General features: G+C 39.6%; 1 long non-coding RNA gene across 4 annotated transcripts; it reads right to left on the bottom strand.

Annotated features, from left to right (window-relative positions):
• Positions 1 to 1603: 1603 nt before the first annotated feature.
• On the bottom strand, positions 1604 to 16529 carry LOC143660300 (uncharacterized). Of its 4 annotated transcripts, XR_013163928.1 has the most exons (6): positions 16330 to 16529; positions 13687 to 13795; positions 13013 to 13401; positions 12442 to 12580; positions 2685 to 2799; positions 1604 to 1742 (listed from the first exon to the last, which is right to left on the bottom strand). It is a non-coding gene; the product is annotated as an uncharacterized LOC143660300 (long non-coding RNA). The 4 variants fall into 4 exon arrangements; XR_013163927.1 differs by lacking the exon at positions 2685 to 2799; XR_013163929.1 differs by lacking the exons at positions 1604 to 1742; positions 2685 to 2799 and adding an exon at positions 6385 to 6610.
• Between the last annotated feature and the right edge of the window lie 6644 nt (positions 16530 to 23173).

Here is a 23173-nt window from a genome sequence, read left to right as displayed (position 1 = left end):
TCCTTTCCAGTCAGCACTATATATCAGCGTTTATGGTCTTCAGATTTTATGGTATCTGCAAGATGATCTGCCAGGGTGCAGAGACAATATTATCCTTTAAATTTTTTATTTCATTCTTTTTTCATTTCCATTTTGGTATATATTTTATGAAGTACATAATTTATTAGTATGGTCGAGCCTGTACATAATTTATAAATAAATACACACAGAGATAATTATATTAGGGGTGAACAGTCAAAAGTACTTAAAAACAAGTACTCTAAGATCTAGCCATGTTGCTACATGTAGATCTTGTTATTTTGCCTGATCTCCTGCGTGGTGAAGAGTGTAAATACAGCATATGTATCCATTGTCCTTTAATGGGGTTGGGCTACTCCCAGTTTTTATTTTTACAGTGATGCAATGAACGTGAATGATTCACTTTGTCCTTTACCTCCTGGTAAAGCCTGGTGTCAAGAACTGAATATGACCCTGTCCAGGTTTAAGAACTGCATACAGCTAGTAAAATCCAGGCCCAGACACAATTGGGTCATTGCTACATTGTTCTTGGCTCACTGCAGACGTGCTTTATCTGCCTTAATGACAAATGGATTACACTGAAAATTTTCTTGAGTTTCTGAAGCAAAAGGGGAAAAACTTCTTAAAGACTCCACAAATCTAAGAATCTGTAGGAAGGAAACAAAAAAACCCAAACCAATGTAAGAGGTCTCAGGTTGTCCGACTCTTCCTTGGTCTCCAGTTGGGGTCTTGCTTCCTAGAGCTCTGGAGAATGACCCCCACCTTATCCCGCCCCATGCTGGCTCTTGCGCCTTCTAATTAGACTGCACCTTTTCCCACCTTGTGTAGCTTTGATTTTGTGCAGCATTCTGGAAGCTCTGCAAACCTGTACTCTGAGTTGAATTATTAAAGCAGGTCAGCATTGGTGCATTTAGAAGCAAGATTCTTTTTTTCAACTTTTCCCTGTGATAGAAAAAAGGAAGTCTTTCAACCATCAGATACCTGCAAGGATAGTCTTCTTATTCATTTTCATTCTCTCTTCTCTTTCTCTCTTTCCTCAGCTTTATTTCTAGTCTTTTTTTTTTTTTTTTAATCCATTACTGGGCTGTGAGCCAAGGAACATCCCATGGCCTATGGGAACTAATTCACATCAGGTATGTGCATTTTGTTGATTCTTTCGCCCTACCTTTCCTTTGAGTTTTAGACTGATGTGACCAAAGTCATTTCCATCCTTGTCATCAAAAGTAAAACACTCGTTTGACCTACAGGGCCAATTCTTTAGCTACCAGGAAGCTATTAGCTTTGTTAAGGCTTGTTTCAGTTAGCATTGTAACCCCACAGCCAGCATATAGTAGATTTTCAATAATATTTATTGGATGGATGGATGAATGAACCACCAAGCACTGAGATGGGAGGCAGATATAACCCAGCAACTGAGACCATTCATACCCAGGATATAGAAAAAGATTCTTAAATGACAGATTCCTCAATTATAAAACTTGGGCACTGAAATGTAGAGAGAATGGGGAACCATTCGTCTTCACCCAGACTATATTTTTTATGCTATTTATTTACTAAAGAGATGGGGTATTTATTATACACAGTGTTTATTCCACAGTTAAATTGTGAATAAGAAAAGTTATCTTGACATTTTGATTCAGAGCACCAGACTTTGAGTCCCAAATCCCCCATTTGGTATGAGTCTTGACATGGCACTTTACTTTTTGGATCTTCAGTGTGCTCACCTATAAAATAAACAAAGAAAAATAGTGTTTCCCTAATATAGGATGAAAATAATTACTTTAAACTTGCATAATTGCAAGTTCTCAATAAATGTGAATTCCTTTCCCCATTTTCCCTTAACCAAGATGATTTTGTCACAGAAGTGCTGGAAGGACCTCTTTAAAGGACGGTTTTATCGTACAGACTAAAATGAGTGCTCTACAGCTAAGTTGCATAATTGGGGCAGGGGACTTTGAACTAAAAGACTTGCCGTTTGATTATTGACTTTGGGGTAGAGATTTCTAAGAGTTGGATTATTTTGCTTATTAATAAGAATTGCACTGCCCTTCATTTTACCTACTTTGAGGATCTACAGAGTTTATTGGACCAAATTTGGGTTTAATAGTAATGGTTATTATGTGTATACTTCTCTATGGCTTCCACATTTACTCTCTTAGAGGCCTTATCTCATTTGACTCTGATGATAACATTTCAAGATTAAGGAGGCAGGTCATATTATCTCCATCAGACTGGTGAAGGAGATTAAATTCATGTAGTTAATAAGTTCTAGAGCCAAGACTAGAATCTAGGACAACTGGCTCCACAATTTCATCTGCGTTTGTCTCAAACACATGGCCTTGACACTTGAGGTCAAAATTTCCAGGTCTCCACATGAATTTCACATAGCCAACATGAAAGCTGTGGGAACATGCTGAGTATCTAGAAAGCAGAGGCAAGGCAAGGACTAAAGTGCTGATATTTCATTTTGGAGGTGCAAGCTTGCAGCGGTGAAGGGAGGTGATGCAAAGCATTCTAGGAGGTGGGCTCCTGTCCTGGCTACCACTTCATTAGGAACCACAGGGTAACACAGCAGGTCCCTGAGTGAATATGTTTGCTTGGCACACTGGATTTTCCAAAGGGCTGCAAGAAGGAACCAGAGAATGGAGAAAAAATGGACAAATTACCTGCCTGTCTCCTTACTGTCTCTTGTTCCTTTTGTGGAAGATTCACCCATGATGAGCTGACCACCCTTCTACCCACTTCCTGTGGACCTCATCTGGAACATCTGGAAATATCTACCTGGGTGGGAAGGTTATATTTCTTATTAGTTAGTCTCAATTAGTCAACAGGTGTTTATTGGTGGAATTTTTACCTCCCTGGCCATCAAAATTGTTTTGCAGAAATGGTAAGAAATCCAACCATAGTCTTCTTATATCTCCCTGCTCCCGGGGCAAATAGGAAAAAAAAGAAGGATGTTCTGAGGCCTCTGTTGAAGCAGACAGACGGAAGATCAAGAGCAGTTCACATTTGAAACTCTTGTGCCCTGTGTTTAGGGTCTTAGCTGCTTTCTTTCATTGTCATCACTTGTACAAAATAAGCGCCTTTATTTTCTAGATGAGTAACTGAGACTTAGAAAAGAAGAGTATTTTGAGAAAATCAGCCAAAAGAGTAAGTGCTCAAAATTTATGCCCCGGTTATATGCTTTCAAAGCAAGAGTTCTTAAACACTGTGTTATACTATTTGATAGTTATTTGATTTCATCAATTCTAAGACAAACCATGATTTCATGTAGGAAGGACATTTTTTAACAACATTGCCATTTGAATGGATGCACTGCTTTCTTATCACTTAGAACTTTTTTTTTTTTTTTTTTTTTTTTACCTATTGAGAGATTTCTTTTACATTCATTGAGACACATCTTTATCAAGGATAGAAAGTAAAATAAATTGGTTTGGGTATTCCAGAATCTCCTTTAGTTTTGAGTAGTCTTTCATCTGGGTTGTTGAGTTCTGCATGTTTTGTACCACTAAATACCCTGGTGATGAACCATTGCTTAGAACAGTCTGATACTATCTCCAGGATTTTCTGAAAAGGCCTTTGCACCCATTCTGTACAACTTTATGCCCTTGAGCAGGCAATGACAACTGCATCGTGATTGCTGTTAGATCGACAGCCACTATAATATCCCAGCTTCAGAGACATAAAGGTGAAAATGTGCATTTTGGAATCTATTAAGTATGGGCATTTTACCCCTGGTCATAATTGAAATGTTCTTTTCCATTTAGAATAGAATATTTTCCTCCATGACCTAGGAGATTTCTGCTGGCCAATTAGGCTTATTAGGAAAAAAAAAAGTAGAAAATCTTTCTGTTTCTTGGTTTCAGTAATCCCAGCAATAGCATTAATGAATTGGATTATTTTCTAGGTAATCCACCCCCCTCAAGACTTTACAAACTATGAGATTTAACTCTGTTTGAGAAAGTTTTCCACTAAAACTCCTGGGCTTTTAACTTAGATGGAGTCTTAAGTATAATTCATTATTTTATCAATCTGATATCCAAGGATAGCTTTGTCAAAGCGAGTCAAATATTGGCAATCCCTCAGAAACCTCTGAAGAATGCATAAAAGAAAAATGATTTAAATATGATAGATTTAAGCAGAAGGGTGAAACCTTTTTAAAAACTGACAAACAGATCCCTTCATGAATCTACTATTGCAGGCTTTTGAATATGAATAGAAAAGCAGACTCTGGGAGCAGAGATGGATCTTGGGACATTGTTTTGTCTATTGCAAGAACTGTATCTAGCAACCTGGCCAGATAATGATACACTGTGTTGATCCCTGAGGCTTTCCATTGAAGAACAAATTTACCCTTGCAATTAATTCAATATGGAGAAAGATGACCCTGTCTCTCATATAGCAAAGGGGCAGAATAGTGTAGGGGTTAAAAGTGTGGTTCCAGAACCAGGTTTGAGTCTCAGATCTGCCCCTTATTAGCAGTATGACTTTGAGCTATCTCTGTCACCCCTCCTGGCCTCTGTTAGACATCTATAAAAAGAAAATCATAACTGTATTTACTTATGATATATTTATTAGGATTAAATATACTTGTTAAGCCCCAACACATAATATGTAGGGGGAATCTAATAGGTGCTTTCTAAGTGTTTTTTTTTTAATAAACAAAAATGACAACTGTTTTTATTAAACCAATTTCTTGTAAATAGAATAAATTGAATTGGAGTCCTTTATTATGTCACATAGCCATTGCTTCCTTCAATTTCAAAGGAAGACCAATGAACCAGCACAGGCACATGGACTGTTTTTCCATCAGGCATATACACCTCAGAAGACATACTTGAATATTTTTCTTGAATTCTGAAGGTGACTATGAACATTTTCTGGATTGCTGGATTGCCCTTTCAGTGTGTGGATACAACATGCATATTCTGCTTTCTTTTTTATTGACTTTAAAGTTTGCTTCTTGCTCAATCAGAAAAGATAGATCTTACAAGGTCTTCTGGCCAAGGCAACTTGGACAATGCATTTTTAAGAAATTTTGTCTCTTGCCAAAGTGGGAGCTCTTAAGTGCAGGATTTCAAGGCTCTTTACGCCCATGTTCTGTTATGTGTGTGACTCCAGCCCATTCCAAGGGCTGCTTTTCTCTTCTTTATTATCTTCAATAAAGTCATTTTCTTGACTTTTCAATTTGAATTCCTAATGGTGGGAATTTGAATGTCCCAGTATGCTTTTTTTAAAGTCAGGCTACTTCTTAAGCCACCAGCCACCTTTATGTTGTGTTCTCACTCCCACTCCAATCCATGGCCACCCTTGTGTGAAAACCATAGTGCCCTAATTATAAAGTTCTATGACTAGAGCATGAATAAAGGTTGAGGATATGTTGGTTAGAGCATAAAGACAAACTCCACTCTGGCAGGCAAATAGATGATGTGTTGATTTTTTCCTTCTATGGAAGCAAAACTCAAAGACCCATGATAAGTGCATCTCTATTTTTAGAAGTTTCCATTCCAAATTCTAAAGTTCCAACCCAGATTTGCTAGTACAATGTGATCTCTATCAGAGCTGGAACACGTGATTGATTCAGCTTTATCCACCTCTGTGTCCCAGTGACTTTCATTTTGTTCAGCCCAAAATGAATCTTCATTGAATAGTGGGTGAGTGAACTTGTTGTCTCCTTGGATGTAACTTATATTGAAATTAATATACTGCTCAGCCAACCGGTGCAGTTGCTGTAATCATACGGAGTGATTTTAAAGAAAGATTGGAAGGAAAGAGGAAGGGAGGGAGGGAAGAGGGAGCAATGGGGGAAATGAAGGATAGAGAACTCAGTTTCTCTGTGTAGTCACGTTTAGGCTGACTTCCTGCTTGTTTATATAGTTGGCTGTGGTCCAGGATTGCGCTTACTTCCTGAGTAGTCCAACACCTTGTGCTAGTAACTGCCAAGAAATTAGATGCTAGTTGGACAACCCACTGGACTGTAAATAAAAATGAGCATGTGAAATGACCTTGGGCTTTTTTCGTGCTCTTAAAAATTGTAGTAGTAATGATTGCATAATAATTTTTTTTTTAAAAAAAGCCAAACAAAAATAAATACATCAGAATGAAAGTTCCCTTCCCTCTCTTTGCTCTTGCACTTTGTCTCAACCTTCAAAATTAACCTCAATTGACATTTATTGTCTATACTTCCAGAACACTCTTCTGTGAATATAAACGCAAATATAGTTATGTGTGTGTGTGTTTGTGTACGCATATATATATATATATATATATATATATATATATATATACACACACATGAAATGAGATTGATATTTATATTAGGTATGGATTTCAGGCCAAAAACACAGATGTGCAAGTTATATACATTTCTTTATTTTCAGTGAATGAACATGATTTAACTGAGGTGCTCCTAAGGTGGCAGGAAATTCAACTTCAAATTGAGATTTCCAGGTCCTAAGGTTTGTGCCAAGATCTTAAGTCTTATGAGGCACCAAGTTGTTACAAGAGGTCCTTGGGTTTTCTCTCACGTTGGTACTGCTGAGATGCCCATTTTCTCTGTATAGATGGTTCTTCCAAAAAGCCTCAGCAAAACCTGTACTGGAGGCAAGGATACTTGAATGGACGGAGAGAACAGTGGGAGATTCAGGGTGAAAATATCATTCCTCATTCGAAAAAGCATTCTATGCTACATGTGTTTGTATGTGTTCCCTGAGAACCAGCGATGAAGATATGGCACATATCTGTGTGAAACGTAATTACAGTAAACCCACAAAGCAATTCTTCTGTTACCTATGAAACTACCTTGGTCGTTTTACCCTTCTTTCTTTTGATAATCAGTTACCAGACTTTAACAAGCACAAGGAAAAATCTGAATTGGCCTCCAATATGGTTTGGGCTCCATGCACGTGAATTTCTTCTCTAATGAATCCTTCTTCAAATCTACTCTTTTTCTCCCCCAGCCCTTTTCAGAATGTAACTTGGTTCTAGTTGTGCTCAGAACTAAGCCTCATAATTCAATATAAGCACAAGAATTTCCATCATGGGGTGAATCGTTACTTGGATTGTGAGAGAGGCACTGTCTGCCTTATAAAGTTACCCCTAGTGTCTTCTCATTATACTTCTCCCTTCTTCCTCATTACTTCTGGGGTGTATTGATCAGGTGTTTTTTTTTTTCTTTCTATTTGTTTTCCTTCTGTTTGTTCTACTCTTTGCCCTTATTTTCCTAACTGCTGACAGAAGCTCAGCCTAATCCACTGTTAGAGATGAAGTCCCTTAATGAAATAACGTGTGATAAGGACCTGGGCTCCAACAATCCTGTCAATAACTATTTTTTGAAGTTTAAAGTAGAAGCATGAACCTTACAAGCTTATTTGAGCTGATCGGCTTTGCAATTTAAACTGATCAGTTTGCACAGCAAGGGAGGAGGAGTCCTGACCCATTTCATGTGAAATGGGTGAGTGAGTTCCGACCAATTTCTAAGGTTTCAGCTAAGTCAAGGAACTTTTAGAGCTCCAGGGCTCACAAAGCACGCGTGCAGTCCAGGAACATTCATCATGTTATCTTATCTGATAGTGCCGTTTCCCCCTTCTGTTCACCAAAATAGAAAAGTCAGTGCATTTGGATGACGTGCCCTTGGCACTGTAGCATAAGGCAACTTGAGAAACATTCTTGGCCAAGTTGACATGTGTCTCTGCGGTTTAAGAAGTCAGTTTTATCTTTCAACTCCCAAAATTTCTATCAATTCAAAGTGCATCTGCTAGATGAAATCTCAAAATCCATTTAGATAAATAACATGTCAACCTCCAAAACTTAAGAGTTGTTAATAAAGTTGGGTATCAATGAAATGCTGTACTAAGAGGTAAAGGATAAAAATACAAGAAATTGGAATGCTTCATCTATTTAGCATACCAATAATATGCTAATAAGTAGCATTTTATTATTGTCCATTCTAATCTTTTCAATAGATAGAAGGTTATGGAATTCTGACAAATTTGTAGCTTGTATGATTCTGAATGCCCAAGATGATATGCTTCAGTAAAGCCCCAGGTTTGTTTCAATTTCCAACCACTTCTTCATCCTTTAAACCTTTCTACCTGTGTCCTATAAGACTCATGATCATCAAAAAAATGTCCTGTATCTGGTCTCTAAATGTTCTCTTTCACCTTTTGCTCTGAGACTGGCTGCTCTTTAAAGATACTGCTTCTCTGACTGCTTATCAAACGATGGCTTTCTTTTTTCTCTCTTGGACCAAAGTCTAGAGATAGGACATTTTTTCTCCTTGTTCTTCATTGCTTTCTGGACCATTGTTTCTCTCTCTTCCCCAAACTCCCATTCCTTTGTGATATGTGCTCTCAGATTGCCTCCCCTACTCCTTTGTGTTGCAGGTCATCTAGTATTGTCCCAGCCACTGCACACCCCATTCATGAGAGACGACTTAAACAGCTCCGTATCTCTCTTTCAGAGTCACATCTTTAACATTTTCGGTGAATCTGAAATTCCCATAGATGATCCATCTAGCCCTTTGGCAGCCCATGTCTTGTCTCTCTCTTTTCAGATGCCTCTTTTCTCCACATTCCCTTTGTTTAAATCATTCATTTCCATAATATTACCCATGACCTCGAAAGGTCATTCTCATTTCAGGACATGTGCAGTTGTGTGGGACATTTTCCTCCAGAGCTTTTACATTTGTTTCCTCAGTTATCCAAGTCTCTGTTAAATTGAAACTTCCTTGGAAAGGCCTTTTGGGCTCACCTATCTAAAATAACCATCTGACCTCAACCTACATTTCCCCTTATCTTCTTGTCCTGCTTTATTTCCTTCATACCTCTTCCATAGTGCATCATCTATGGAAGAGTTTCCTTTCTCCCCCCATTAGAATGTATACCCCATAAGGACAAGATTTTGTCTGCTTCTTCTCCACCATGTTCCTTGTACCTGGTCTCTGTCGACTCATATTAAACCTAAATAGGTATCTAAGAATGAATTAATGAATAGATTATGTGTGTTTATAGCTATGTACCAATTTACCACGGACACTCTCAGGCCATCAGAGAATTATCACACCTTCTCAATACTCATATGGTAACTCTAATATATTAAGAACATTCCTGGAAATAATTTCCATATCTCCCCACTTGAAATTTTTCTGATGTGTTCTAATTAACCCAATCACATTCCTAGCTTATCCTGAATTGCAATGTAGATTCCTCTTGGGAATAATTTTCAAACATGCAATCCAGTTCTTTATAACATTTCTCGTATAAAGTTTTGATAATTCTTTTCAAACTGGATAAGAGAAATTGCATGGATGTCGAGGGTGAGGAAGCATGAGCCGTTCTGTGTGAATGAGAAGATTTATTGTTGCTTAATTCTCAAGGAAATACCTTTAGCCCCTTCTTAAACTATGGGTCAACAGTTTTTCCTGTGTTTATGTAGTAGCTTTATTCATAGGCCTGATATTTGGCCCCTTCCGGGAAGATCTGGGATCCGGCACCAGAAAACCGCTCTGCTTTGTGTACAATGATCTGCTGACCTGCCCACTGAGAAGCCTGCTGCTGAGCTTTCTCTCCAGAGGTGCGGCCTTTTTTTTTTCCCCCTAATATTTACTAATTCTTTTCTGAGTTTTCTTCTGAATTTGTAAGATATCTGGCAATATCCAGATACACAGACCGATGCTGGAGAAAAGATTTTCCTCTGTGCAAACCTGCCTAAACTTTATATGGACTTTGGTCTCATTAACCCCCTTTTCCAAGCAATTCTGTGGCACAGTCCCAAGGTTAGGGAGCAGGTGGAGGGCCTTCCCTATGGCCACCGCCTTTGGAAACTTAATTTTATATTTGGAGATAACCACAGGGGCTCTGAACTTGATTAGAAAGGTCCTTCCCTGAGCTTTGTCATAGTTGGCATTCAATAAATGCTAGAGAACTGATTGACTGAATAATGGAAAATGATGGGGGTTAGAAAAGGATTCACTCGTCTCTCTGGGAAAGAGAATTCTTATGTTCCTGTGGATCTTTGTTGGTAGAAGTTTAAAAAATTCAGATCGGGAACCTCTCTGTCTTGAGCATTAATCTCCAGTCCAATAAAGAACAAATGCCCATATAAGAGTGATGGGGGGAAATGTGTTCACAGTAGCACCCCTTTCCCTCACCGTGCCTCCTCCTCCCCATATTATGATGTTGAAAAGGAGGGGGGAATGACTTCCTGGAGCAGAGAAAAGTGACCAAAGAGGATGAAGTGCCAAGAAGTTTTTGGTTAAAAAAAAAAAAAAAAAGATTGGTATGAGAAATATAATAACAAACTGTATAGTCTTCATCATACATTTTCCCATGAGTTTGTACTACAAGTAAAGATTATTTTCAGTCATTTTTTTTTCTAGTGCTGTTATTTTCCCTGAATGCACATTTATATCCTTTGGGGCCCAATTTAATCTGGTTTGGTGGCGCATCGCTGAAGTCATCCTGGAGGGATAAGCCTTCAGGGTGGCTCTGGAAGTTCAATTGATTAAGGGAGAGCTGATTTATTCTGGGGGATCCTAGAAGGCTTCCTGGAAGGGGCAGCATTTTACCCATATCTTTAAGGATAGGTGCATGCAGATCAACAAAAGAAAAGGGTCAGAGCTTCCAGATGAAGGGGATGATTGAAGTGACCCAGATGGCAAAAATCAGGAGGCAATGAGGAGCTTAGGGTGGCTGGGACCTGCCCAAATTCTATTCCCTTTGCTTGAAATATATTCTCCACCCCACACACATACACACACACACTGCTCTCCACCTTCACCTGCCCCACTCTTCCTCATCCTATAGGTTTCATCTGACTTCACTCCACCCAAGAAACCTTCCCTGACTCCTTCTCCACATAGCTTTATGTGAGGAGCCCCTTATGTGAACTCAGGGTACCTGGGATCTGTCATCAGAGCATCCATCACACAGCAATATAAACAACCACTGAATTATCATCTGCAGGAGGACAGAGATGTCTCGCTCACCATCAGGTTTCCCAGGGTTTACTACAGTACCAAGAACATGGTAGGTTCCAAATCATTCTAAGAACTACTGTTGGTTTTTTTTTTTTCCAGAAATAATTAAAAGAGAGTTTTGGGGAATACATTCTGTTGAGACATGGAAGCTACTCCAGGGAATACATGGGTCTTCTTTTCTTGGGCTCTTTACCTGCCAGGTGTGTTGATTATTCAATCATAAACTACTATCATCGGAGGGGTCTTTAGAAATATCTCAGTCCCTCCCTTGTTGTACCACAATTCTATGAGGGAGTAGGGATAACTAGAAGGAAGATGTCCAAGAAAGGTGCCCAATTAGTGTCCACTGGATTACTCTTTACTGACTTCCACTTTGATTCACTTATCCCTGTGCCGCGTGGTTACCTTACAAATCAAAAATGTGCTATTCCATTTTTTAAAAAGAAATAGAAGTTTGTAATCCAAGATGCAAAAAATACGGAAGGAAAAATTCATGGCTAAAGTGTCATGCCCTGAAGCATAGCTAAGTCTCACAAAAGTGGCAGAACTTATTTGCCGGGAAATATTAAATATAGAATCCAGTCAGCAAACCTCCCCCTGCTTCTTGCTCCAAAGCCTACTGTCACTGTTGTCAATCACGACTGCTCCAGCTCTCGCCCACTCATATTTATATTGCATGTACCTTCTGACATTAAGGTACAAGGAACTGTAATAACAGGGGATTTGTAATAAAAATTTTCTCCCACTGACTACATAAACTTGATAATATATCGGCCTAAAACAACAAACTGATGGCTAATGAATCTATTAATCATCTTGTCTTAAAGGTGCGTTCTTTTCATTTTCTTGAGAGTTGTAAGAAGAAAGAAAGGTAGGAAGTTACGACTTCTCTGGGTCTTCCCTGTTTATCCATTCAGCACTTATTTGCAATGATAGCTTGTTGGGAGGCACCAGAGAAGAAGACAGACTTGGTTCTTTATCTCAGGACTGCTGGCTGGTAAAAGGGTAGTTTCCCACCATCTCGATGTAACTGTTCAATCCCACAGGTTCTGTGTGCTGGAAGGAAACATGCAGGTGCCCTGAGAACTCAGCCCAAGAGGGCCCAATCTAGCATTCAGGCTAGAATAACTTCCTAAGGAAATCAACCTTAAACCAGGATCCAATGGATAACTAAGATCTGTTAGGTAGAGAGGGGATGGGAAGGGAGGGTCCCTTCCCCAGAGGGAATAAATCTTAAGAGGTCCTGTGGCCTTCTGGCTAGCTTGACTCTGGTTGAAATTTATACAATTCTGCTGATGGCCTTGTTTTTTTTTGGGGGGGGTGCTGGGGGCACTGTTATTGCACCTGTTTTACTGCTAAGGCGAACAAAGCAGATATATAACTTACTAAAGTTGTAACGCTAATCTGTTGGAGAGGAAAATAAAGCAAAAAGTACAGGAGTTGACCTTAGGAGTTCTGGCTCCAGAGTCCATAGTTGTAACCAGCACACAAGAGTGCTTCTTTCCATGATGGAGCTTGAGGCGGGCAGAGCACAAGTGAGAGGAGAGCTGGAGAAGGCAGAGATGACGTAGGATCTTGCAGAAACTGCAGCAAAAGAAATAGAGTACAGAGAGGGAGAGCAAAGTGAAGGCTTCATAGAAGTTTGAGTGAGAGGTCATTAGCTTGAACTAGTATTGTGACAATCGGGGATATTTTGGTGAGGGAAGGACCAGGATTAGGTCATCAATTAGATATTGGGAGATGAGCCTTTAAACAATTATGATGGTGTGACTAATTGTATAAAATATCCAATTGTATATCATCCAGTTAAAATCATACATTTTACATTTATATTTACAGCTTCCTGGTGATAACAAATAATTTAAAATATACCAAGACATATCCAATTATCTAAATGAAGTATATTTTCTAAGCCTTATGTTCCCTTTTGCCTCCTTCCCCATCTTCTTAAGAAAAAAATTAAAGAAAATTCACCACACAAAAGTCAAATTATATCACCTAGCTAATTGGTCCTACCTCAATACAGCTCCCATAGTTTCTGTGCATGTGCCTTTTGAAAAAACACCTACGATATGTGGAGAAGTAAAATGAGTCCATTTGCAGTGACATTTAGCGCTTGGATCTGTTACATAGATATGTTCAGAGATGAACTGCCTTTTGCTCGAGTGCATTTTCTTCATTACCGGTGAAAAGAGGTTTGGGGTCCACTGTGAGGAACGGGGATGAGAGGGAGTGAGATTTATCCCAGGTATCCTCTCTATGCCCATCCAGGACGCATTCTGTCTTTCCTACAGCACCGAGGCTAGGCTCCACACTCACTTCCAAGAAGTCTTCACCAACACTTGGCTTTATTCGCCTTTCTCATTGATTTCTCCTGCATGGCCTTTCCCTTGGTGGAAGGGACCCTGGAGGAGTATGGGTTAATTTTAGGTAGCACATGGGCAATGCATTAAATAAATCCTATACTAAGGAAGTTATGGTTTTTTCAGTTCCTTCTCAATCCTTATGTTTAAATCAAAGAGAAAGTACAAGTTTGGTGGGCTAATATATATTTAACAACTCACTGATACTTGCTACCTACATTTTTTTAAAATAAAGAGCAAGCAGGCCTTGGGCTTCTAACCTTGGCAGCTGACTGCCTAGGCAAATTTTAATAAAATTGCTTCACTTTCCAGACACTTTCTACTTACCATCTACAACACCAGTTCCATTTATGATGGTGTTACACATCTTCATTTAAAAATGAAAGTATTTAAGAAAGGGATCCAAAAGGAAATGCTTAGTAAAAGTAGAGGCCTTCTAAAAAGAGAGAAACAATTGTGAATAAAGATTAAGGAATATGGGGCACTTAACGCTCTGAAGCACAAATAAGTTACTCTGTTTTCTTTTATAAGAGAGTCCTGAAAGATACAAGAAAGAAATATGTACAAAAGGAGGACTTATCATGAGAGTCAAAAAATGTATCCCAGGTGTGGTAATAGTTCTGAACTTTCTTCTATTACCTTTGAATTCCCAGGCAAAGAAGGCCCAATGAACATTCTTCTGAGGAGCAAGATTTGCAGCTCTTACCATAACTAGTGACGTTCATGCTTGACCTTCATTCAGTTTGAGAACTATGCTTTTATTTTTCTCTTCATTTTTTTCTAATTTTAGAAAGGGTAACTGCAATAAAATAGCCACCAGGTACTTGAATTGCTAAAAAAAACTATGGCAACATGGTCAAACCTGAGCTCTTGACTCCCTGGTAATGCAGCATTCATTGCTTAGAATGTGCCTCAGAGAGCAGGTATACAGAAGTCTGAATTTATCAAGTAATTGACATTTAACAGTATCAGTGTATAGGGAAAAAATACGGGACATTATAAGAAAGTTGAGCCATCAGAAGCTAGTGATTCAGTCTTATATAGTATAATAAGCTCATGTTGTAAGTAGAAGTTGACTTGCTCTTAATCAAATACGATTTTGTACTTTTATCAATTGATTTGGTTCCCTCTCAACAAAATATTAAAGCCCTGAAGCATCATGACTTTTCTTATTGCTTTGGTCACTGGCTTCTCTCTTGGGAGTGGGATGTATGGGGTTTTCACATTCACAGAATCTCCTCTTTCAAATGGGGTAACCCAATTTTCTTTTGTGGAATCATTCTTGACCCAGTCCATGTAGTTACAAGGGGCTGACCCCATTCTCAGCTCCAGGGGAAGATACATGACCCAAACCTGGTTAAGCAAATGATTTCATCTTATGAATGGACACGCAATTCAGCCTGGAAGCAATAGGATCCAAAAACTTGGGATTTGCTTTGAACTGTTTGCATAAACCCTCTTCTTACTGCTGAGTAAAACATAAGCCTGGAGCTATCAGGGCTACAGTCTAGAGAAATCCTGACCAAGAGTGAAACCAATGCAGAGAAAACCAGAGCCTTGAGCCATGGAGAGAGTAATAAAATCAAGATAACCCTTTTTTTATCCCCCTAGATCCAGCCATTCCTGAAGACATTATCCTTGGACATTCCATACCCATTGTTTTAGTTTGTTTACCACTGCTGGAATACAATGTACCAGAAAAGGGTTGGCTTTTATAAAAGGAATTTACTAAGTTACAAGTTTACAGTTCAAAGGCCATAAAAATATCCAAACTAAGGCATCAAGAGAAAGATACCTTGACTCAAGAAAGGGCTGATGTTGTTTGGGGTTTCTCTGCCAGCTGGGAAGGCACACGGCAATGTCTGCTACCTTTCTTTCTGGGCTTCTCAGGTCAAAAGCTTCCCTAGGGGTGTTGTCCTTCTGCATCTCCAAAGATCTCTTGCCTGTATTGGCTCTGAAGCATTTTCCAAAATGGTTCCCTCTTAAAGGACTCTAGTAATGACCCAACTTAAATGGGTGGAGACACATCTCCATGGAAACCACCTAATCAAAAGTTCCCACCCACAGTTGGGGAGGATCACATCTCCATGGAAACAACTTAATTAAGAAGATTCCACCCAACAATACTGAATCAGGATTAAAGAACATGGCTTTTCTGGGGTACACGACTGTTTTAAACTGGCACACTCCTTCTCCCCACTCTAAAGTTAGTTTGAGCTGCGTCTTGCATCTGCGACAGTACTCACTAAGAAATCCTCCTCCTCCCACCTAGCACCTAGTACAGTGCCAGGTCCATGATGTGCACATGATAAACAATTGTTGACTTGAGTGCCCAAGTGCCCATGGATAACAGAACAGGGTGGTGTAGTGGGAAGATCACTGGAGTAAGATTCTGGAGAGTTCAATCATTTTGACACATTTTTCTCATGTCTCAATTTTGTGCCAGGCATTGTTCTAGTTGTGGGGTACAGCAGTGAACAAATAGATAAAGCCCCCAATGTAATGGGAGTGATACTCAAGAAGGAAAGCAAATAATGTCATATCATACGCAGCTGTGAAGACAAATTTTCTACTAATTAGATGTGGTTCTTTGAGAGAGCCACTTTATCTTTCTGGGTTTCAGTTTCTTCATGCATAAAAAAAGGGAGTTATAATTCTTGCTCTTTTTTTTTTTTTTTTTTTCCTTTCCAGGACAACACAACAACAATGACTGTTTCTTGACACACTTATTCTTATGAACCTGAATTCAGGAGCACACATGGAAATATATTGGGGGTTGGTTGACATGTCCAGGAAACTTTACATCTTTCTGTGTTTACACTAAACTTCTTCAGGCATAGTTTTGAGAAATAGGAATTCTTTCTTGTTCACATTTCCCAGAAATGAGCCAGATTCCCATGGGATTTGGGGGCTGACTAAACTTGCTGAATTCCCTTGAGTTTCTCACCTGAAAGCGATATCTGAGCCTACCTGTTCTGTCCGTGAGCATTTTCCGAAATCAATGACAGTCTGTCACAGTCACCTTTCATTTGGAACAAAGTTTCTGTTATCTTTGAACCTTGGGTAAGTTGAGACTTTTTTTCCCTCCCCCTCAGCTCCTCAGTTAATCACTTTACTTATCATGATCTCTGGTCTTGCCCGCCTCTTCCTACAAGTTTTCAGAATCTCAGAACTTCTCTCCCAGTGGAAATCATCTCTGTGGTGCTATTGCTTCTGCCTTTTAAAGTGACACTGTGAATATAATTAGGCTCTGAAGAGTCATCATCCTGTGGTTCTCAAGGATGAGACTTTATTTGCATATTCCTATATTTTTTAAACAAATATTTCTTGAGCAAATAGTATGTGTCAGAGGATGCTGCAATGCTCTGGTGCTTTCTCCTTACCCCAGTCCTTCTCTGTGGTAGGAGCCGGGGAAGACTACATTTGATTTGGGGCAACAATCTTGTTATTTTGCACCTTCCTTATTGTTCTGTCCACTCTGCAAACCATACTCACTTGACTTCACCTCACTCCTCACGCCTACAGATTGTCTAAGGTCAGATCAGCTCATCACTGCCTTCTAAGGCAATTCCAATGATGCTTTGCTACGTCACCAGGATGTCAGCCTCTTAGGAAAATATATCTTTTGGTTTTTCCTAAAAGCCTTTTGAAAAAAATGACTTTGAGTCTTCTGGGAGTGATTCCTCAAGAGGCGATTCTGTGGTAAATCATAATCCCTTCCTGATCATTGTGCTCATGGTACTAGCTTATTTCAGACTGTTAGCCTTTGGGGTGTTGAAGGAATGTAAGCTTCCGTTGAATCCCAAACTCTCGTGGCTTTGGTAGACTGGGGTGTTGGGGTTTACAGCCTCAACGGTATAATTTGCATAACCCCAGTTAGCCCTATTTTGTCGTGTTTCGACTTGCTAAGTGATTCATGTGAATTTTGCAGTGTTTGTCTCTGTGAAACTCATGTTGGATGAGTTGGTCCTACAATCCCATGATGCGGGGACATCTTGCCTTCAGCGAGGACTACATCTTATGTCTCTTTATCTTCCCAGTGCCTCGCACGCTGTTTGGCATGCAGTGTGTGCCCAATGAATGTTTTGACAATCTGATTTTGAATCAGTTACTTTTTTGGAGAGCTGTTGACAATATCCCAGCTTCTTGATAAAGTAAAACCTTATGGTAGTCATTGAATTTCTATCAAAGGCATTGCAAACTGGTTATTGATTTTTTTTAAAAAAAGAGAAATAAATCTACCACTTGGTTCCTATTCTTGCACTAAAATATGAGCTAGGCGAGCCAGAATTAACTCCAAAGGCTGGCTGATGGACCCCTACGGAATGAATGGTAATGAGAAAAATGATAGAGATAATGATAATGATGATAATAATAATAGATAATACCAAACGGGAATTTAGTTAACTTTAAACAATAGCTAATTATTCCATCTTAAGAAAGTCTAGAATCTTCTCCGTAATTTGAGGAAGGTTTTAGGGTTTAACTCTTTATGCTTTTCTCTATTTCTCCATTTCCTTATCTACCTCTGTCACCTTAAATCTGTCAGACCTTATATCCATCTCTGTTTGAAGCCCAATGTCTTCACTGCTTCCATTCAAAATTCATGTGCTTGTTAGCATCTTATTAAGAATTGGAATGGTTGAGAGAGACAGAGGTTGTGTGGAGCCCATACTCCTTCCCATCTTAATGGATACACCAACCCCCTTTCCTTTTCTCTCCCTCCTTCTTCCCTCACATTGAGAGAAGGTACTCCATTCTTCCGGGACCTCACACCAATCTCCAGATAATGCCCTTCAATCTGAAGCACTTTTCCAAATAGTCTCCTTCCTAAGAAGTATGCTGGTGCTATAAAAACTGCCTCTATCTTATTGCCCAGAATTTGGGTCTTCCATATTAAATACGGGCTTCAGATGGAATTGTTGTCATTTGAAGCACTACTTCTTCAAAGGACAAGATTCTGGAAATGAGGGGAACTTGAGGAGTGAATCAACCCCCCCCCACCCCCGCCAAACCCCCAAAATGAAGAAGCTGATCTTCAGCTCTCTAAAAGAAAGCTGCTCAACAGCTGCTTCCTTAGAGTTCTGCATCAGCATAGCAGAGCTCAGTCAGGGGTTGAGAGATCTCAGCAGTCACGCTGTAAAAATCTGAAGAGCAATAGGTGGGCTCTGGGGGAGTTAAATTCCTAGCCTGGAGCAAGTGGCTCAGCTTTGATGGAGATGCAGATGCCTGGAGAAAGACATCAGAAGTTTGCTATGAAAGGTTATACGATGGGTCTCCATCAGTGGCTTTTTGGGGTCGGCTATGCTAAAACAGATGCAGTAGCTGGAGGCCTTGTCCTCAAAACTCAGAAAGGTCTTTTCATTTAGAGATAGTCCAGAGTCCCAATACAGAAGGCTAACTGCCAGAAGTTTATTGCATGCAAGAGTAACAATTCTTAGTTTCCACAGGATGAATTTGATGAAAGGAACTCGATAAAATGCTTGTAAATTATGATGCTCTAACAGTAGCAGCATATAGCCATGCTTGAACTCAGCACAGTGCTGACTCGTGCTCTTCTGGTGAGAACCCAACTTCCCAGGCTCTGCCAACATTCCCCACTCCTCAGACTTCAAGGAGAGATTGCTCTCAGCTGCCATGTACCTCCGCAGCAGTTTGCTAGAAGCATAGAGAGAGACAGGTGGAGAATCAGAGTTGGCCAAAGGGAGTGCAGGCTCAAATGTGGTCATTGGATTCTAGGTCAAACGAATGGATCATATAGCCTCTGGGGCTAAGATCTTTAAACCAGGGGTCAGCAAGCTACTGCCTGTAGACCAAATCTGGCCAAGGCCTGTTATAATTCAGTTCTCGAGTTAAGAATGTTTTTCAAATTTTGGGGGATTGCAAAAAACAAAGACTGTGACAGCAAGCATATGTGACCTGCAAAGCCAAAAATATTTACCATTAGTCTCTTTGCCAAAAAAGTTTGCTGAACTGTGCTCTAGAATCAGTCTTGGCTACATAGCAAGATCACCTGAGTCATCTTTAAAAAAAACCAATACCAGACAATACAAACAAACGATTACCCTGCCCTGAACTGACTTACTGAAGATATTATTTGCATGTTTATGAACCTTCAAATATAATTCTGATATTGACCAGTGTTGAGAAAGATGGAGATCTTTGACTTTTTATAGGATCCTCATTGTTGATCTTTGCTTTGTGTTTCATCAGTTTACGTTGGGTTAATCAGAACCTTTGTTCAGCAGAAGAAATGTCCAGGGCAGAACTAAGTGAGAAAAGGGCACCAAGAAAGCTTCTACCTTGCCTAGACAAAATACAGAGTTACAACAAAGGCTGATCTTTATTGTGTACCAACTACATTTGTTAAATCCTTTACATTCATTTTCACATTTAACTCTTGCAGCAACGCTATAAAATAAATCATTATCATGAGGAAACTGAGGCTTAAAAATGTTAAATAGCCATCCAAGATTACCTAGATGTCAAGTGGCAGAGGTAGGATTTGAACCTGCTAGAACCTAATTCTTAACTAATGTACTTTGCTGTTGGACTGTCATAGAGTGGAACCACTAGTGGTTAGAAATCAGATCAGTCACCCTAGCAGTAGATGGGAAACAGTTTATCAAATGGATTGACTGATCCTCCTGCATTCACATAGAGCCACGAGGCTGGGACAGTAGGGTCTTCTTATCTTAGAGATCTTAGAAAGGAATGTGGAGCATCTGAATTTAAGCTCCTCACATGCCATATTACTCCAGGGTGTAGGTTTCCACCCTTTCAGGCCTAAAATGCCATGCACAGACCTCTGTCTCTGTCTTTCTGTCCCCAGGATGGCATAGAAGCATGCATGTGCTATCTGGAATGAAAACAGAATGAAGAATACAGCCACAAAGATACTCTCTGAATGGCCCAATGCAAAGGCCTTGAAATTGTCTAATTTTACGGAGGAAAGTGAGCTGGAGAGAGACTACTTAATGGGCTCAATGTCACCCAAATCCGTAGGGGTGGTCTCCTACCAACACTGAGCCCATCTCTGTCCATGGTAATACCACACTCTCTTATCTGCTGCCGGTTTATGGAGCAGCTGATTGCCAGAGGTCCCTCTTGCCTTCTCTATCCATCTCTCTGAAAACCCTCCAGGGTCTTTCTCAATAAAGAGAAAGGCCTCCTCATGAGGCCTGGGTGTGAGCTGTCCCTTCTTGGGCCTCTCAGTAGTCTGGCCTCAGTTGAAGATTTTCCCTTTCGGGAGGCCCAACAGGCACCACGTTTTCAATTGCGCTGGTTGCCATGGTGACAGGTCTCAAGAGGGATCTGCTTTTCTCCCTCCTTGAATGAGGAGAAGTCTAGGGCTTTGTGAGGGGCAGCACTACCCCCTTCACGGCCAGGAGAAGAACTGGGTGATCGGGCTTATAAAATTTTACCTCCTGATTGGGTGTAAGGTTGCTGATTGTTCCTTTTTGAGAACAACTACTCTTATTGGGAGGACTTATCTTTTTCCCCTTTTGATGGTTATAATGTCTTTTTTTTTTATGAAATGCATATGATAGTAGAAGAACAGTTTAAAAGATTCCACTCCATAAAGTAAAACGTTAGTTGATACGTGCAACAGGATAGGTGAATCTCGGAATCATGCTGAGTGAAAGAAGCCTTGGGAAAAACAGACTACCTACTGCATAATTTCATTTATATGAAATTCTAGAAAGGGCAAACTAACCCATAGGAGCAGAAATCAGATCATTGGTTGCCAGAGAATGGGGTGGAGGGAGCGATGGGCTAGAAGGGGCAGGAGGAAATTTTGGGGGTTGATGGAAAAGTTCGTTATCTTGATTGTGGTAATAGTTTACATGTTTCAAAACTGATCAAATAGTACGCTTTAAATATGTACATATTGTGTGCTTCAGTTTAAATATATACAGTTTTTTTTTAGCGTGCTTCAGTTTAAATATGTACAGTTTAGTGCGCTTCAGTTATACTTCAATAAAGTTGAAAATGAGATAGCAACCTTTCATTGGTCCCCAAATTTTACTCTTAGTTTTTGAAATTTAACCTACCTTTGGAAAACCAATGTCTGGAAAGCATAGAGCTCTGGTGGCCAAAGTTCAGGATACAATGATGAAGGATGTAAAGTTTGCTTCAGTTGTCCCATTAGACTTAACCCTACCCCCAGGGGTCCTGTTCCAGGAAAAGGTGATTCTATAAGCAAATTGGCACGATGGTATCTGGAGATTTAATGTGACTTTCCTCCTAACAGTATTTACATTTTCTAAAAGAATTCCTGGGTGGTAGTCATGCTCAACCTGAAAGGGTCTATCTCCACTGGTAAAATTTTAAATTCTGAGGTACCAAGTCAAAGTAATCCTTTGAGACTCTTTATATTCAACCACCTACATTAGTGTGCTTTGTCCAACATTGAAATAAATTATTCCTTCTTTGTTTCTGAGGCTTTTTGTTGTTTTCAGGCTTTTCATCATTATTGTTTCCACAGTTACCCTTTTGCTAAAGCTTTTATATAAATACAAATGAGTGTAATTGTATATCTATATGCAGATATATTTATATTTTAACTATAGTTTTGACCCGTGAGGGCAACATCTGGATGGGATTAGGCCAGTGACTAAGAGTGTTTTTGTAGTCTATACCACATGTGGCATATATTCATTCAACCCCAAAATAAACTCATCACTTATTACACGCACACAACTACTCTAGGAACTGGAGCTAGAAGAGAAAATATGGAGTAGTACCTTACCAAGAGGCACTAATAATCTAGTAGAGAATGTGATAATTGTTAATTGTAATTAACATAAAGTTTGATATATGCTAAGATCTTGGTAAGTTCAGGAAAATAGTACCTAGGCAAGCCATTGGGGTGTAAGCAAAGACTTACTGAAAGAGGTGATAGCTGTGCTGAATTTGAAGGGCCAAAAGGAGTTAGTCATCAATGAGTTGGGAGAAGGACTTTTCTGGCAGTGGTGCTTTGTGTGACTGAAAAAATTTATTGTGCTTGAGTGTGAGCTGGGGAGAGGTAAACCTGGAGAGATATTTAGGAGCCAGATTATGAAGTGCCTATTCTAAGAGACAGTGTAGAGGTTAGACTTTGTCATATGGCCAGTGGGCAGTTTTTGTAAGATTTTCAACTAGGGTAGAGCAGAAACCAACAACATTTGAATTTAGAAAGATCATTTTGGCTCCTGTTGATATATTTATGTGAAAACAGTGACTGGTGGGAGATAATTTAGTGAAAAATAATGCTGCTGGAGTGGGGATGGAGGCAAGTGAAGGTAGAATCAACAAGAGTAGACTCAACAGTATGATTGGAAATAAAATAGGAGTCATAGACAAGGCGAACTTAAGAAAGACATCTAAAGTTTGGCCTTGGCTAATGACATGTTTAGCTAAAGGAAGTTGAGCTAAAGTTTAAGAAAGGCTAGGGGAGATGAGATGATGAATTGAGGTTGTGATATGTTGAATTGGAGGTGCCAGAGATGCATCTAGAAATGTCAAAGGGGATGTCAGATTTATGGGTCTGAACTCAGGAGGCAATTCCAACACAGAAATATAGATTGAACATATTAATGGGACATGAGACCACCAAGAAAGAATTAAATGCATGTTGAATTAAATTCTCTGTGATCAGCTATTTTAGTCAAGACCTCCATGTTTCACAACAACTCTCTGTTTACATGGTGGGGAAAGATGTCCCTAATTGGTGCAGGTATAACTGAGACTCCATTCTTTTTTGACTATAAAGATGGTGTGTTTTGGGGATAGAATTGTGGAGCTTCAATTAGAAGTACCAAAAGTCTTCAAC

The sequence above is a fragment of the Tamandua tetradactyla genome, chromosome 16, assembly GCF_023851605.1.
Source record: "Tamandua tetradactyla isolate mTamTet1 chromosome 16, mTamTet1.pri, whole genome shotgun sequence".
Classification (NCBI taxonomy): domain Eukaryota; kingdom Metazoa; phylum Chordata; class Mammalia; order Pilosa; family Myrmecophagidae; genus Tamandua; species Tamandua tetradactyla.
This window is presented reverse-complemented; position numbering and strand designations above follow the sequence as displayed.